Source organism: Lytechinus pictus, chromosome 8 (genome assembly GCF_037042905.1).
Source record: "Lytechinus pictus isolate F3 Inbred chromosome 8, Lp3.0, whole genome shotgun sequence".
Classification (NCBI taxonomy): Eukaryota; Metazoa; Echinodermata; class Echinoidea; order Temnopleuroida; family Toxopneustidae; genus Lytechinus; species Lytechinus pictus.
Genome location: NC_087252.1, coordinates 3,542,530 through 3,561,925, shown reverse-complemented (window position 1 = coordinate 3,561,925; position 19,396 = coordinate 3,542,530). Strand labels below are relative to the sequence as shown.

The following is a 19,396-nucleotide window of genomic DNA, read 5'->3' as shown; positions in this document are numbered from 1 at the left end:
AATATGAGGTAATTCGTGTGGTAAATGATGTGTGGTAACGCGTGTGGTAACTGGTGTGTGGTAAAATGTGAGGTAATTTGTGTGGTAAATGGTGTGTGGTAATGCATGTCGTAACTGGTGTGTGGTAAATGGTGTGGTAAATGTCGTGTGATAATCTATGTGGTAAATGGTATGTGGTAAAAATTGTTACCATAAATTAATCCCTTGTGTGGTAAATGTTACCATATATTAATCCATTCATGTGGTATTCCTGTGGTAATGTTGTGTGGTAAATGTTCCAATTTACCACAGGACAATACCACACGACATTACCACACATTACCACACAATACCACAGGACATAAAGACATAGCATTACCACACAACAATATATGTGGTAATCGTGTGGTACAGTCCTATGGTAATTATATGGTATTACCACAGGACATTTTTGTAAGGGCAGCTTTTATGTAGGTTTGTTTCAAGATCCATTTATGATGTTTTGAACGTTTTTGATGATGTATGACTGCTCTCTGCTTTCACAAAGGCAGTAAGCCATCAAGGTTTTTTTTTGTATTTGGATCAATCAAATTGACTGGGAATCTCTCGGATTTCTCTTTTATCCAATTATGCCGTTGTGAATTTTTTTTTATGATGTAGGGTTCGTGTCTATTTTAACAAATCTGCTACACTCCCAATGTTTTTCTCATTATGGATTGGTTCGATTAGATTGTCTGACATTTTATATTGGTGACCCGAAAGACCCGAAAATATCCTATGTAAAGTGTTTAAACAGTTAAAAACACCTTAAGGTGATGATCTTGTACATTTTTTTTTTACAAAGACAAGCAGTGTACGTAAAGCCTTATGTAATTAAAGTGGCTGAATTTAGAATTTCTACTATATCCATGGCGGACTCGTCCAAGCTTTTATTTTTTTAAAAACAAGTTCACACCTCGTTACCTATAATGCACATAGCATTTCCATTTATTTGAAAGAAAGATAAAAGAGCATTGTAGATTAAATGCCTTGCTCACGGGCATAGCTGCCGCGGCCGGGGATCAAACCCCGGACTTTCTCAGGTATAGCCAGGCGCCTTAGACCACTCGGCCACGGCACCTCCACAAGCTTTTAATTGTGCATAATGATTGATAATGATAGGTTGAAATTCTTACAGCCAGTGTGATTCACTACAATTATGTTGCATCTGATTACAAAATATAAATCTTTTATTTTTTGTCTGACATTTCATACAATACAAATATATTACTGATTCAATTATGTCATCACTATAATTTTATCTTATTTATCTTATCAACAAGCAGTGCCAACAGAGTTTGCACTGAAACCTTTGAATACAACGGTATAGTGGTGGAGAAAGGAGTCCAAGTTATTTTCCCGTTGAAAGCAATCCATCACAATCCTGAGTATTGGCCTGAGCCAGAGAAGTTTGATCCTGAAAGGTTGGTTTGCTTTTGTTTTCAGTTCGCTCTATTCTTCTTTCCAGTTAATAATGATAATAATAATGATAATAATAATAATGATCGTAATACTAATACTACTACTACTACTACTACTACTACTAATAATTATAATAATGATTAATAATAATAATAATGATAATAAAAGTTACATTTATATAGCGCTTTATATTGCAATTATTATTACCCCGGTCATCGGATCTTGAAATGCCTGCATACAATGTATGCATTTTCTCCTCTCCCTGGAGAGCATTCTAACAAGAGTTCCAAGACTCAATTGCTAGGCATACTACATAAGCGTTCTCATCCTACCGGGTACCCATTTAACACCTGGGTGGAGAGTGGCAAAGTATAGATTATGGCTTGCCAAAGGACGCTAGGCCGTGGTGGGATTCGAACGGACGACCCTCTGATTGCAAGGCGAGAGTCAGAACCGTTACACCACGACGCTTCCGCAAGTCTGCATTAGTCATCTATCAGTCAAACCATCGCTCTACCTTCCTGGAAAGAAAACAGTGTCTCACAGTGTGTGCCCCAATGGGTTCTCAGTGTGGAACACTATGTGCAGTTACTCCTAATAATTTCAAGAGAGATTATGCAGTGTATTTGCTACATTATTTAGATACTTTAAGTCGAATCCCATCTAAGTCAACCAGATCGAACTACGCATCCCTTTTGTATTACATAGCATAAAAACAAATAAAAAAGGTATACAGTAAAACAATAGAAATCAAAGTAGATATCATTATTCTATTTTTGTATACAGAACTTCACGCTAAATTCTGAAATTTTATATTACAGATCCTTACATTGGCTCTCTGTAAAACAACGTATTATGTTTAAGATTTTGTTGTTAACTTTCCACTGCGTCCATGGCTCTTCTCCCTAGTACCTCATTTCACTGATCAAAGGTTATACCCCTTCACGATCCTTACGTTCCACATTTTCCAATTCGCTTGTTACCCCCAAAGTTTCCAAAACCTTGGGGGAAAGATCATTTGTTTTAATACTCATCCTCTAAGTTATGGAATAGCCTCCCAGAAAACATCAAACAGTGCTTGAACTCTGAAACTTTCAAACATTACCTTAAAACATTTCCCTTCAATTCTTCTTAATTTTTTTTTTATAATTTCATAAAAATCGCCTTGAGCACTCTTCAGAGTGGATTTGGCGCGATATAAGTCTAATTATTATTATCATTATTGTAATATTAAACATTGAAAAGTTTGAGGGGACAACCTTTTCGAGATATTGCCTACAGCACTTAATATGGTTCGAATCCACCACTTAGTTGATGGATATAGATATTATATTGGCGTAAATCTGTGACATCATACTATTCAAGTGTATGCGTGTGTGCGGGATGGCACAGAATCATTGCCCTGAAGAAAAGATTCTGCGCTCGGATTTAAGCCAGTGGTAGCTAATAAGCAAGGTTGGAATAAAATTTGGAAAAGATCGCTCCTCCAACATTCAAATTGCAAAAAAAAAATGTCAACTTTCTTCATTATTTTATTCCTGGTATGGATACGTATATATGGACATGATTCAATGATTGTTTTCTTCTTTAATATTACACCAAGTAGATTGTCCTGATGGTGAATGGTGTTGTAAAATCAATAAACTACATGTTGCCAATTTTGTTTCCATCCACCCTTAACACAGATTTAACAAGTCTGAACGAGAGAAGAGACACCCATATTCTTACCTGCCCTTTGGAAGCGGTCCTCGAAACTGCGTTGGAATGCGTTTCGCTCTCATGGAAACCAAGATGGCCGTTTGCCGTCTTCTTCAGAAGTTTAGATTCGAGACGTGTGCACAGACTGAGGTATGGTATTCTAAACTACACAAACAAATATCATTAATATATAGATGTCAATATTATGATGTTCCATTCTCAAGCCTTTTCACTAGCATCATAGTGCAATACCCCAGCCACAGAATTTCCACTTCTATGAAAAGCCTCCTGCTATTACGTGGTGGAATTCAGAAGATTGCAGAAAGCTGACAATTCCATAAAATATGTGCATCCCACCGCCAATGTGTTGCTTTTCATGGAACGATATATCTCAATATTTTAGGACACATGAAAACTTAGCTTGATCTCAAATTATCGTGGCTTTAGCTATCCATGAACAGAAGAGAGACAAAAGACAACCAGACGTAAAAAAGAAGTTATTTCATGAAATTGCCAGGTTGGTTCTGTCCCTCTTTTGCTATGTTCTTTTTTTCTTCAAAAATGCTCTGCCCTCACCTACGAACCATATCGTGTAAGATCAATAAAACAACAACAAAAAAGTTTCAATTTATGAGATGAATGACTGTAGTTGTTGTAAAAGCAATTTAAAGCATGAAGATTGCACCCTGAAAGTTCATGTCAAACCATGGACCTACTAGCTAGTAGGTCCATGGTCAAACCAACTCTTTGTGCTTTAACCAATGTAAAATGAACATAATCAACACATGGCTTTCCACTCATAGGATGTTGTGTGACAGATAGTTACTGCTCTTATTATGAAATTGAAGTCATGGATGGTTTAATACAATTATAATCATCCTAGATCATGATGATATCAATGATATCAGAGAATTTTTTCCTCCCTATTCCCCATTAACATCCAAACCTAAGCATTTTACATATTCATTGAAGCTTGCACTGAAGAAACTAAATCCCTGAATGTAATGGCGGTATCAGTAGTATTGTGTTTGGTACCAGCAGATATGATAGATATGCATATTTTTATGACGACATGTATTGTATATATCAGGAGATGTGGGGGGGGGGAGGCTCTACACTTGATGAAATGCTCCACATGACTACTCGATATGAGGAGTTGTATCCCGAGTTGTATCAAGACAAACTAGGACTTTATATTCTGTTTTGCACTGATGTTATTATAAAAGCTATTGGTACCAATGCATGCGATTGTGTCTGTAAACGATTCAGATAAAGAAACTCCATGGACCTACCGAGGAAGTAAAGGTTCTTCATAAAAACATATATAAGCCAGAGTCCGATGACCAAAGAAATAGTAATACATCTAACACTGTTGTTCAGAAGCCATAACTACTGTTAGTAGAAAAAAATAATTATCATAATCATCATTTGCCTCCCTGATAAAAGTTTCCTTTCATTTTTTTTTTAGATTCCACCAGTATTCGGGGGAGGTGGTACCCTTACTCCACCCAACGGGGTTACACTCAAAGCGATACCAAGAACAGATTCAGTTGCCTGAATGATCCCACAGTCTTTCAACACGGTTCATGAATTGGCGTAGTTGACAGGGGCCCCGGAACGGTTTTCAAAATGGGGGGGGGGGGGGGTGCTGACCATGCAAAAAATCACAATCGTATGGTCATTTTTACGGTTTTGTACATGGTTTTGGAAAAAAGTGGGGGGGGGGGGGCTGAAGCCAACCCAGCCCCCCCGCTTCCGCGGCCCCTGGTTGATAATGCAGTCAATCCAGTGGGTCGGACAAACTGATCAGTACACTGTAAAAATTGTGGTGTTAAAACTGACACCAATTGGTGTTAATAGAGGACCACACCCTGAGGTGTTAAAATAACACCATAGAGATTGAACATAACACCAAAGAGTGTAAATGTAACAACCATAGGTGTTGTAATAACACCTATAGCTGTAAAACTAACACCACCAATTTAACATCGGTGTAAAATGACTGGTGTGGTCCTCTGTGTACACCGGTTAACACCACAGTTTTTGCTGTGTAGATTGCACCGAATTCAGACTCCTGCTGCCAGGGTTATCACTAAAACACGGTCTCGAGAATCAGTTTTTCTTATGCTTTGCAACTTACATTTTTTAAAACAAGTTCACACCTAGTTACCAATAATGCATATAGCATTTCCTTTTATTTGAAAACGGGATAAAAGAAGAATGTAGATTAAATGCCTTGCTCAAGGGCATAGCGGCCGCGTCCGGGGATCGAACCCCGGACTTTTCCATGTATAGCCAGGCGCCTTAGACCACTCGGCCACGGCACCTCTATTACATTGGTTACCAGCGAAAGATTGATTTTCAATTTTTGTGTAACTGTTTTAAAATGTCAGCATAAAGTGACCCCTTCATACTTACAATAGCTTCGTCATGAGCATCACCCGGGTAGGCAACCACGTTCAAGTAACAGAAAGATGTTCATTACCCTAAATGTAAATACAATTTCATATGGACAAAGAGCATTTCAATATTCAGTTCCTCAGCCATGGAATAAACTTCCCGATAATATTAAAAGATGTTCTTGTCTTGGTTTTTTAAAGTCTATGTTAAAGTGTTACCTTTTCATAAGATAAATTTAAATTTCCAATGATGCATTATCTAATTCGAAATTGTAAAAAATCTGCCTAAAATATGTGTAATAATGTATTTAGGTTATGTTTAACCCTTTGCATGCTGATGTTTCAATTTTGCACATCCGTACAATTAAATTCAACAGTCGTAGTACATGTAATAATCAGTTTCGTCCCCTAGCTTCATATTAGAGAAGCTAATAAATGGCAAAAGTTCTTGTACATCATCTCTAATAATCATCAGTCAATGACAGTATCAATGGCTCAAAATGGAAATTTTGATTCAAAGAAAATAACATGGAAACAATTTTCATTCTTATTCCCCAAAAGTTAATTCAGCGTGCAAAGAGTTGATAAAGTATTCAGGTTCAAAATGATTGTTTTTCTTTATTTTCTGTCACTGTTTCTTTCTCATACTACATTCTAGAGCGCTAATAGACTTAACTGTAATTTGCGTTATATAAAAATTGAGCATTATTATTATTCATGCTTTTGGCAGTAGGCCTATATCAAATGTTATCAAAATTATTGTTTGCCCTGTATCAAATGCATTTCAAGTTCAAGTTCAAGTTTTATTTCATTTCTCAACTCAATACAAGATAAGGAATAATTACACAGATATAAAATGATAACCGTACAAATCAATACAAATGAATATACATTGCAAGCAATATGACTATACAAGAAAGTAAATAAATGTTTATGGTAAACACTAAATAACGTGATAATCATATTAACCAATAACAATATATACAATGGAAATAGAACAAAATGTATGCCATTCTCGGAAAAAAAAAATATTAAAAAAATGCAAGGCTACCTTTATAACTCTTTTTTGTTTCCAATAAGGTTGAGTAAATGGAGGGATCCACTAAAAAGCAGGGCTTGTTGAGTGTGGACCCCTCAGAGAATTAAAGATTTTTAAAGTACAGGTATAAAACGAAAATGAGAATGAGAGAGAGAAAAAAAAGAATAAGGTTGATGTGATGGTCGATGAAGAAATACCGAGATAATGGATGAAGAAATATATCAAAAGGATAGGGTGGTGCACATGTGTGGTTGAAAGAAGAAGAGAAGAAGGAGAGAAAAAAAGCAAAAGAGTGAAGGGCATAAGACCGATGAAGGAGAATGAGCGGAAGAGAGCGAGGTAAAGAGACGGTCAGGGAGGGGGGGGGGGGGAGAAAGAGGAGGGTAAAAGGGATTGGTTATCGACTGTTCAATTGGAATTTGCTTTATATGATTCAAGAATTTGTTTCTTCAGTTTAATCTTAAAACTGTTCAAACTGGCAGCATTTACGATGTCATTGCTGAGTGAGTTCCAGTATTTAGGGCCATAGAAGGTAATTGTTTTTTGTGCGAAGAGAGTACGTGTACGGGGAAGGTGGAAGCGACGGGATTGTCGGGTTGGATAATTGTGAATAGTGTTGTTTTTTGTAAACATGATCATCAAAATGTTTGGTAATTTATTTGTGTTCAGTTTGTACATGAATTGTCCTGTATGAAAAAGAAATAAATCCGGAAATTTGAGGAGATTCGACTTGTAGAACAAATCATCAGTATGACATCGAAAAGGAGCATTGTGTATAATCCTTATAACCTTCTTTTGTAGAATAAGCATTTTGTCGGTGAGACTCTTGTAGGCTTTACCCCAAGCCAGTATTCCATAATTAAAATACGGAAGTATAAGTGAGAAATAAAGTGTAAATAGTGTTGATTTTGGAAAGAAATGTCGAAGTTTGTTCATTATACCAACATTCCGCGATACAGTTTTGGAAATATTTTGAATATGAATGTTCCATTTTAATTTATCGTCAATTGTGAGGCCTAAGAATTTGGTTGATGTGACCCTATTGAGAGGTGTGTTGTCCAAAAGGATGTCTCCGGGTAGATTTCGCAAAGTGTTACTAAATAACATAAAATTTGTCTTAACGATGTTTAAAGATAATTTGTTGGCTTTAACCCACTGTACTACACGTTTTAGTTCAAGATTTATAGTAGAAAGAAGAGTAATTGGGTTTGCATGAGAATAAAATAAGTTGGAATCGTCTGCAAATAAAATGAAAGATAGAACGTCTGAAGATTTATAAAAGTCGTTTATGTATATGATAAATAACAAGGGGCCAAGGATGCTTCCCTGCGGGACTCCACAATTTATTGGTCGTAACGCTGAATTGTGGTTATCTATTTGTACATATTGTTTTCTATTTGATAAGTAATTCCTGAACCATTCCAAGGCTTTCCCTCTAACACGATAGTGTGACAGCTTTACTAAAAGGATATTATGATTAATTGTATCAAAAGCCTTGGAAAAGTCCAGGAATATCCCAATAGTGTGTAAATGTTGATCAATCGCATGTGATAATGTATCAATGCATTTCAATATTGCTTGAGTAGTATCACGATTAGATCGAAAACCGAACTGTGATTCGCAAAAAATATTATGTTTGTTTAAGAAGTCTGTCACTCTAATAAATACGATCCTTTCCAAAACTTTGGATAATGATGGTAATAGTGATATTGGTCTGTAATTTTTTGTTTCAGATGTGTCTCCTTTTTTAAATATTGGGATTACTTTCGCAATTTTAATGTTATTAGGTACATTGCCACTAGTTAGGGATAGGTTAAAAATGTGGGCCAGCGGAGTCGCTATTGTTAAGATTATGGATTTGAGGAGACGGTTATCTATCTCGTCGTGTCCTGAACTTTTCTTTCCTTCTAACCTATTCACTATACCGATAATTTCCTCACGGTCGGTAGGGACAAAAAACAAGGAAGATGAGTTGTTATTACCCAGATAATTATCAAATTTACTGCCAGTTGTCGGTATATTTTCTGCAAGTTTTTCTCCAATTTGAGAGAAGTACGCGTTAAAAGTATCAGCAATTGCTTGAGGTTCTTCAATAAAATCGTTAGTCTCTGATTTAATTTTTATATTTTTTTGCGTTTTACTGTTTCTGTTTAATGTTCTGTTAATTATTTTCCATGTGTTTCTCATATTATTTTTATTAAGCTCAAATTGCAAAGCATAATAATTTGTTTTCGCTTGTCGTAGTAAATTGGTCAAAATATTTTTATATCGAGTGTATTTTCCACGAGTCTTATTATTTGGATTAGTTTTGTATTTATAAAACAGATTATTTTTTCGGTTTATCGATCTTAAGATAGATTTAGTTACCCATGGAGATCTAGGGTATTTTTTATAGTTACTCACTCGTTCTCTAAGTGGTATACAAATATCAAATTTATCCTTTAAAATACCAATGAAATTATCGTAAGCCTCATTCACATCTTCAGAATTATAAATTTGTTGCCAGTCAACTGTACTTAAATTTTCATTGAGGCGTTCTAAATTTCTGGCATTTAAACTGCGAGTTTTTATTTTAGAATTACGGCTATCATCTCGTGTGTTTAAAAGAGAAGTTCTACAAAATATAGGGTAATGGTCAGATATATCAAAAATAACGATTCCTGATTCTAAAGGCATATCTTGCATATTAGTAAAAATATTATCAATTAATGTGGAAGATCGGTCTGTTACTCTCGTAGGTTTAGTTATGGTAGGTAAAAAAGAAGCCGAAAGAATGATTTCGAGAAAATCGTGAGGAAATCCTTGAACATTGGACTGCAACAGAGTTAAAATCGCCCATTAAGAAGCAGTGTTTATTTTGAATTATTGGAATTTGTAAAATGTTTTGGATATCTCTTAAGAAATCATCATGGGGACATTGTGGAGGGCGGTAAATCACCCCTATTATAACATTCCTTCTGTGTTTATTTTTAACCTCTATAAAAAGTGATTCAAGACTTTCAGTCATGTGGGTAAGATCTTTTAAACAAGAGTAATCTAGGCGGTTCGGTATATACATACCAACACCACCTCCTGGTCTATTATGTCTGTTGTTTGTGAGAAAACAATAATCATCAATATTCAAAAGAGAGTTACTAGAGTGTTGGAGCCATGTTTCAGTCAGACCAATAATAGGGCTATTATGTGAATTAAAATGTTCTAGAAGTAGATCAAGCTGATCAAAATTCTTGTTCAGGCTCCTTATATTTAAATGTAAAAGAAATGTGTTTTCATTGATATTGTTCAAACTATTGTTCAACATTTGTTGTTTTTGCTCTAGACGGTTCTGAACACACTCACTTTGTAGAAAAATTTCTACGCAGAAGAGTTTCTACACTTAATAAGTAACCTCTGTGTAAAAAATTAAATTGTTTCTCAAGTCACACGTGGGGAAGCACACTTAAAATATAGTAAATTTTCAAAGTCTAAAGGAGACATTTTTTACACTATGTGAAGGATGAATATTGGCATTTCTTTTTTTTTCACTTGATGTATGTTCAGTTAAGCTTGACATAGAGAAGTAATGTTTGCTTATTCAAAGACTTGATAATAATAATAACAATAATGATAATAATAATAATAGTAATAATATTAATAATAATAATAATAATGATAACAATGATTATAATAATGATAATAATACTACTACTAATAATAATAATGATGACAATAATACTAATAATGATACTACTACTACTACTACTACTACTACTACTAATACTACTACTACTACTACTACAACAACAACTACTACTACTACTACTACTACTAAATTACTATTACTACTACTTCTACTATTACTACTACTACTACTACTACTACTACTACTGATGATAGTAATAACAATGATGTTACTATTACTACTACTACTACTACTGATGATAATAATGATAATGAAAATAATAATAATGATAACAGTTCTAATATAGCTTATTTCACATTATGATTGTAAAGTCTCTATGCGCTTCCAAATGACTTGGATATTGCTCTCCCAGTTTTACCTCAAAGGCCTTAATTACTTACAGCGTACACGCCTTTCAAGGAATTGATCAATGCCAGGTACCCGATTTCCTCACCTGGGTGGAGTCCAGCACAATGTGAATAAATGTGGACAAAGTTGATTTACAACAATTTCGCACCTTCATTATACATTTGGAGTGAAATCTTTCATTTATTTTTTTTATTTGGAAGGGTATAGCAATTTAAAATAGTGGAGGAGTAAACATCGTAATGCTTTCACTAATCCGTGTTGGTCGCTCATGCACGACTTGCCTCATCAATTTTTTTTATACAGGAGTTCAACGTCTACTGTTCAGTAATTCACTACGTCTTTTGTTATTTAGGAGGAAATATACTTAGAAAAATATATATTTACGTATCCTGTTTTGGCTTCCATTTTGTTATGAATAACTATATGTAAGATCATATGCAATCATTCGTCATGATTGTGTTCAACACACTAAAACAGATTTAATGAACAAATATGTCTCGGCTGTGAGCCTGATTGGTCTATTTGTCCAGCAACGTACACAAGACCTTACCCTTCATGGATATCGATTCCATAACTATTTCAATTTTTTTTAAAGGATGTTTTATTGTATTCTCTCAAATCAAAATAAACATTCACATTCAATAAGCAAGTTGTACAAACTATTTGAAACATGATTATAAATTATACAAATTATACATCAAATCATTTATGGAATCGATATCCATGAAGGGTAAGTTCTTGCATGCGATTTGTCGATTTTGTTCATGTCAAAGAAATGAAATAGTTTAGAAAACCCATTAAATGCAAAAAAGAAAAAAAAGATAACACCCAAGGCGATGAGCATCAACAGTTTAAGCTCCGAACTTGGCTCCAAATATAGAAGCGACAATTATCTTGCCCTTCGTTATAGGGCCAGATCACCTGAAGAAAAGTTTGTTGTAAAAAAAGCAAAAAATGAAATATATTGGTGAATGCTTGAGGAAAATTAACCAATAATTAACAAAGTTATTGGAATTTTAAGTTTGATGTTAGTGACGTCACAAACGAGCAGCTGTCCCATTTGCTATGTAATATAAAATGCATTAATTTCATTGTTTTAATGGTTCGTGATGACTATTTTTTGTTTTCCTTTTAGGAACGGGTGTGGAATTAATGATTTGTTCATTGATACATTAAAGGTACAGTAAAAACCGTTTTCATAGAGACTTTATATTACTTTGTATTACGTTTCTGTATAAGAACTGCTTATTATGATGAGTTTGAGATAATGACACTTTGATTTTTTACCATCCGATATGTAGGAAAGCTGCTCGCATATGACATCAAAAATAAAATAATTAAAATTATTTTTTTTAATGGATTTTTATCAAACCTCCGACCGGCAATATTTTTCATTATTTGTTCTGCTATATTTTACAATAACCTTTTTTATCGGGTTGAACTTTCCCTTTAAGGATGAAAGGTCACCGACGTTCAGAAAAATGTCTCACTCTTGCGAATAGGAGACCTACATTATAAGTAAATGAAGTTCAACCTTGATTTATGAATGTTTGTCAGACGGTGGGTTCACATGGGGATATCGTGCGCCCTTTGACCCTCTGTTCAAGGTTCTTCCCTTGTTAGGATGTCTTGACTTAAACACTTTTTTATACGAATAAACCCATCGCAATACGCTTTTCAAGCTGTTTCAAATTCGTGTCTAAATTTCTTTTACACACCTTCTAGCGGTGGTCACTGCAGCATGATATAAAGTACGTCCACCAGATTCAATCAGAGGTTAGCCTATAAAATTACCTACGCACTCATGTAAAAATATTTGTAAAACTCCTATTGGTTCGGAAATTATGGATGTCTGTTTAAGGGGGACTTACTTTGTTGTTGTATATGATATATGTATATATATATATACTTATATGTGCACAGGATCGCATCAGTCCCCATCCGCTGGGGAGGAGGGGATGAGTTTTTCTTTCCCCCTAATGTATACGCTCCTGTAATAATAACAATAACAGTTGGCTACTACCGTCAATAAATGTATAGATTACCAATTATCTAAATTCATATCTATCACGAACAGTTTAATGAATTGGATAAAATATGGTCCTCCTGCATAATTCATAACTAAATATAGAAGAGTTAAGAGCCAATGATGTCCCAAACGCTCTCAGAGAGGCCAAACAAAGAGGGGTGGGAAGAGGAGGGGGGGGGGGGGTGGAGTGTATGGAAGGTATTGCATATCTGACAGGTGCAGTGTGGACGTTGTACCCCCGCATTTCTTCTCACAATAGACATTATTTAAGACCATTGGGTCTTGATTAGGTGGAGTAACCACGAATTCAAATACTTTGTCATTAATATAATTTGGAAAACATTCTATTAGATGGGCAGATAAGAGATTTATGCGTTACAGCAGTCAATGAATCATAGTAATTCGTAGTAGTAGGGAATTGTTCTTCAAGCAGCCCTTGCACATCATGATGTTATCATTAACCCTTCTCCAATTTAATACCTCAGGCGAAAAGGCAGAAAAGGTAAGATATGTATGACTCGATCATATTTTATAATGCTAATTTCCTTCATTAACCCTGGTCTGGAAAAAAAGGAAAAAATAAACTTTTTTTACATTTTTTTATGTTGCAATATTACAAATACATTAGGCAGTATTGCCGCAAAAATGGATACCTACTAGGTACTTATGCTGTTAGTTATCTGCCACACAACAATATAATACAGTTATCACAAATATCGTACAATAGCAACTTTATTTTAAACTTTCCTTTCCCGCAAAAAATCGTTACATGGGTAAATTATTAATTTAAAGATTGTCATCATTATTCTTTAGCCCATTGAAACTTACATAATCTAACCCAAATTCGTGGAGCAATTTGGCTTTGGTATGGGTATTTTTTTCCATTTACTCAAATTCCTTTTTTTCACATGAAATATGATGTGGAAAAGGGCCGTGGAACTGGGGGGAGAGGGTGTCAGAGGATGCTAAGGGTTTCCCCCATAAAAACGTGCAATTACCATCCAATTTTGATTTATGCTGTTCATCCCCCTATCACTTTACAGCCCCTGGTTCGTTAAAATCATTTAAAAAGACAATTATTCGTTTTCCTGGCGGGAAAATTGAACAAAGGAAACACAAGGCAGCTGTAGTTGTAAGGGCAGATGTTCAAACACCACCTGTCCATGGATCATAGGCGGGTCACATTCATGCATTGTTATCACGCTCGATTAGTTGATCAACATCAAGTGAAACGTGCCAAAAATACCGACTTGCTCCAGCATCTGCTAAATTTTTAATTCATAAGTATAATGTTCCAATTTAAGCGTTATTAACTCGTTTGTGTCATCAACCACGTCATGCCAAGGTTACGCACATATTAATTTAAAGTTACTCAAATTGGCTTTAATGCGTTATATAATATCTTGCATATTCATTAATGGTAGGTCTATGAAAATGATTCCCCATTTGTACTCATCCTGATTGATAGTCAAAATCTTACTACATATAAAATCTATTAAATTATACCATTTTTATGCATGTTTCAAGAACATGAGTTACATTTTATCCGAATATATACTTCCAAGAATATATTCATCTATCTATCTATCTATCTATCTATCTATCTATCTATCTATCTATCTATCTATCTTTCTATCTATGTAATGAATGATAGTATTATTTTCATTTCAAAATCTTGTATTATCAAGAAAGCAACATCAATAATACAAAGATAGTGTGGCGATATGAAAATAAATTATTTCAGACATTCCCAACATGATCCTGGATTCGGATCTTTGTTAACATGACCATCAAAGCATATATTATGTTGAATACATTGCCATTTTTCATGCTTCGTGCGATTAGGAAAATAACAATAACAGAAAACCCCATTTTTGATTCCCTTTGAAAATGGCAAAGTCAAAAAGTGAAAGTGGTATCTTATCGGAGACTAGCCAGAGGGTTGTTGCCATGGTAACAGGGTCATGGTATTTATTATCATACGTACTGAGATGTAATTAAGAGCAGGATATACATGAATGCGAACTTGGCCACGAACACTTCCCAATACATGTACATTCCCTGTAGTATGATTATGAAGCATTCTTGCTATATTGTGTAGGCCTCTATTCATCTTGTAGTTTGAAAAGGGATGGATAGTTCTCTGATAAGACCGGGTAAACATCGTTCATTAAACTTGGGATGAAATCCCCTAGTATGAATGCCAAAAATATGAATATGAAATAATAAATAATCCGTTTTCACAGATCAAGCTTCTACAAATACTGTTTGTACATTTTATGCTAAAGGCGGATCTTTTATGTACAGAATTTATGAAATATTTCATGTTTGCTACTCTCACACTTTTTTCAAGATGGTTGATGAGTAAAACTTCATCTTTTATCATGTTTATAGGGCTTAATTAGAATTAAGATGATTTCCCCTCCCCTCTCTCTCTTCTTTTGGTTCGTTAGAAACTTCCCACTGGCGTACAGACGGGGTACTTTAAGAGGGTGTGGTGTAGAATGACTAAAATGCCAAAAATCACCAAAAACAACATGAATATCAGATACAGAAGAAAAATGAATAACGGGAATGGGAGAAGAAGGGGGGGGGGCATGACGTTATTATCTAGATATCATGTTCCAATTCAGTCAAAAATTCAAATCTTAATATGAAATACGTCAATATTTGCCCTTTCTAGCTTATGTCAATCGCGACTTTTTAAAAATAGATTTCTATGACCTGCCATACCCCCATGCGTTAACTGCCCAACACCGTAAATATCATGTAATTTCATGTTTTGTCTGCATCCTTGCATAGTACGGTGGGCTGGCCTGTTGTATATATTATTATCATAATTTATGTATGCTTGGTTTCGGTTCATAAATAATGAGCCTCGTGCTACTGTATGTCTGCAGCTATTTCATGCCATATAGGCCTGTAGGGCTTACGAGGAATTCACGTTTGTCCGAAGAATTCGTAGCCTTGATTTTGTTACGATACGTACAACCAATATTTTAATAATCGAATAATTCGATATTCTTTATTACAATATTATATTCGACATTATTATTTTTAAAACCATCGGTATCATGCACTTGAATCATCATCGATATTTCTAGAAAAAACAGCCCTTTCATAGTAGAAGTGTAAGTATTTATTTATTGTCCATCTTGATTACATTCATGCCGTGCAAAACATAATAGAAAATAAAATAGAAACATGTAACAGCTAGGAACAAAACAATCTACATGTGAACAATGAGAAACATATTATTACTTACATAGACAATAATTATCATTATAGTATCATATTTTATATAAATAAGCATTATGGTTTATTTTTGCGATGATCAAATGAATCGGACTATTTAAAAAAAAGTATTGTCATCTTCTACTAACAATCCCTCATGAGATTAAAGGGTCGTCATGAAATCATTCCAACATATTCATCATCAATGCTTCATTAAAATGATTTCTGCGACTTGAAAGTAGTAATAAATATACTAGTAAAACACGTTAAAATTCATCTTCTACACATTACACATAAAGTGAAATATTCACCCTAATGTCACTACTCAGTACCATACCACAAACATTACAAAATACATTAAATTTCAAGCAACAAAATGATATGCTTTTGAAAATTATGCTTATAAAAATGAATTTGGTATAATGGAGAGGGACCGGTGATGGGAAAGAATTGCACAATGTGATGTAATATTGACCACTTTATTTTTCTTTAACTTTACAAACTTTAAGTGCACATTTGCTTCTCTACCCCGTGAAGACTAGCCAGTGGGTTATTGCAAAAGTAACAGGGTCATGGTATTAACATACGTAATGTGATGTCATTTAGCACCTGATATACATGAAGGAGAACTTGGACATGATCACGTATTGTAATATTCCAGTGTAATGTGAGACATCCATGCCCTATTGTAGGAGCGTTCTGTAAACAGGGTAAAGTGAAAGTGAATGCGTGGATATTTCCATGATCTGATATTGGGCCTGGCAGATATCACTTACTGACCTGTGTGATGCGTCCTAGTTTGAATGTCAAAAATATGAATATAGAATTAGAAATAATTTGTTTTCACGGGTCATTTCATTTCATTTCTTCTATTGGGCTCCGTTTCACAATTTGTACATAAGATCTATTAGTATAACAAAGTAAAAAGTACTACAAAGCATATCATATATAACATAGCTATATCCGACAAATCTTATCCTAGCTTAGCCTATATGCTAAATGCGGACCTTTTCTATTTAGTGTTATGAAATATTTTCTTTTTCTTATCTTACATCACTTTTTGGTGGTTGATCAGAAAAAAAATCATCCCTTGATATTGCTTAAAATCATCCCCCCTCCTCGATCTCCTTTTGGCTCGCTAGAACTCCCCACTGGCGTACAGATGGCGGACCTGGAAGAGGATGTGATGTAGAATTCCTCAATGCCCCCCACCCCCCCTCCCCCACCAAAAAAAATCACAAAACACACACATATGCACAAACAAAAGTATACGAGAAACAGGTTTAAAAAAATGAGAGAAGGCCTTGGGCCGGGGCATATGACGATATTTTCTGGCTATCAAGTTAAACTCACTGGCCCGTATTCTGATAGCGTGGTTTAAGTTAACCCTGGTCTAAGTGTGGTAATAAACTGCCATATTTCAACCTAGGTTTAAGTTTCGTATTCCGATAGCAAGGTTTAAGTTAACCCTGGTCTAAGTGTGGTAATAAATCCTCAAAAAGTTAAACTCGCGCTGGGGGTAGTTTAAGCCTGGTTTAAATCCAACAAATCATGGCCAACAATTTTTTAGAATGTATGCCTATATTGCATTACCAGCTACTTCCTCGGTTTTTAACCGATTTTCATGAAATTTGGAACAAACATTGGTCTCAAGATAAGGAGGTGTACGAAGTTTTTTTTTTCCTTTTTTGGGAAATTGTGTTGCCATGGTAACAGTATATTATGGCCAAAATTTTTCTTTTTAAAATACATCAGCAGTTTTCTACCAATTCTCATGAAAGTTGGCTCACACATTGGTTTTGAGGTAAAGATGTGCAAGACACATTTTTTCATGTGTCGGAAATTGTGTTGCCATGGTGACGGTATATTATTACAGAAATTATGTAAAAATATTTTTAATGCTGTTCCAACTACTTCCTCAGTTTTTAACCAATTCTCATGAAATGTGGCACATACATTAGTCTTATTGTGAAGATGAGCAAAACATATTCTATGCCTAAAGTATGTGATTGCGTTGCCATGGTAACAACATATCAAATATCGAAAATTAGGTGAAAAACTTGTGGTTTTAATTACTTTATAAGTTTCAAACGATTTCTCATGAAATTCGGCACAGACATAAGTCTTTAGATGAAAATTTGCAAGACACATTTTTGCATGTGTCGGAAATTGTGTTGCTATGGTAACGGTATATTATGGCAAAAATAATGTAAAAATCTTGCAATTCCAACTATTTCCACAGTTTCGACCAATTCTCATGAAATGTGGCATAAACATTAGTCTTGATGTGACGATGTGCAAACTATATTTTATGACTTTATAAAAAATCATGTTGCCATGATAACAAATCAAATATCAAAGTTAGATGAAAATCAAGTGATTTGAACTTCTTTATCAGTTTACAACTTGTAATAATGAGTTAGTTTGTCAATAAAGTATTTGTAAGCTCTATTAACATCATGCTGAACCATAATTTCATGCCATTCTTCTCTTACTAAGTCTTCAATTAAGGCCGAAATAGTATTCAAATTTTCTTTTCTATATTTTCTTTTATTCGGCTTTTTATCATCATTAAGCATCAGAAGTGGAGAAATAAAAAATATTGGTAAGTGATCCGTAATATCATAAGTAAAAACACCACTATGATTATTATCATTAGAAGAATTGGAAAATATGTTATCAATTATTGTCGCTGACATTGGAGTTATCCTAGTAGGTATATTTATACATGGATAAAAATCATATGAAAATAGTGTATTCAAAAATGTATTTATGTTATTATCACTGGCATCATGATTTCCGATTAAATGTGACGTGCTATGTACATGTATATGAAATGTGTAAACACATCTAATGGAATGAACTACTTCTTCATTTTAAGACATAGGCCTATGCCCATGAAATTTAGAACACTAGGTTTTGACTTGAGGTAAAATAATCTGCAAGGCACATTTTCTCATTCATCAAAATATGTGTTTGTATGATGGTAACTACACACACCAAAATAAGATTAAGACAATGCTAACCGTTGTTTGGCTACACAGAGAACTACAATGTAGCTGTAGGCTTAGTACTAGTTTTAAGGGAGGTGCTAGACCTCTAGATCTCGAGCTACAGTCCCTAGCTTTAGATCTAGATCCTTTAGATCTAGTAATATAAATAATCCAACGTTAGAACTCTAGCCTACTTCAAATTAAAGGACTAACGTTAGATGGGTAGATCTACTGTAGACTAGCCTACATTTATTTTTTATTTATTTAGAATCTACATTGAGCATGTTGAGAGTCTACACATTTCTGATCTAGACCTATACATACCTAGATTGATATAGATCTAGTTCTAGGTCTAGATAGGGTCTAACTTTTAGTCTAGTTATTTAGTCTAGATCTCGACCAGTGCTTCTAGATCATACAGTAGACTAGATCAGCCAATTAGGGCTACCGGCTAGGCTAGAAATAGAATCTAAAATGATTTATATATAGCACAGACTAACGTTAGGCCTAGATCTAAATTTTTACATAAATCGA

At 34.5% G+C, this 19,396-nt stretch overlaps 1 long non-coding RNA gene across 1 annotated transcript; it reads left to right on the top strand.

Annotated features, from left to right (window-relative positions):
- Positions 1 to 254: 254 nt before the first annotated feature.
- LOC135155028 (uncharacterized) lies at positions 255 to 6,830 on the top strand. The gene is made up of 3 exons (XR_010294364.1): positions 255 to 1,442; positions 3,126 to 3,288; positions 4,607 to 6,830. It is a non-coding gene; the product is annotated as an uncharacterized LOC135155028 (long non-coding RNA).
- Positions 6,831 to 19,396: the final 12,566 nt, after the last annotated feature.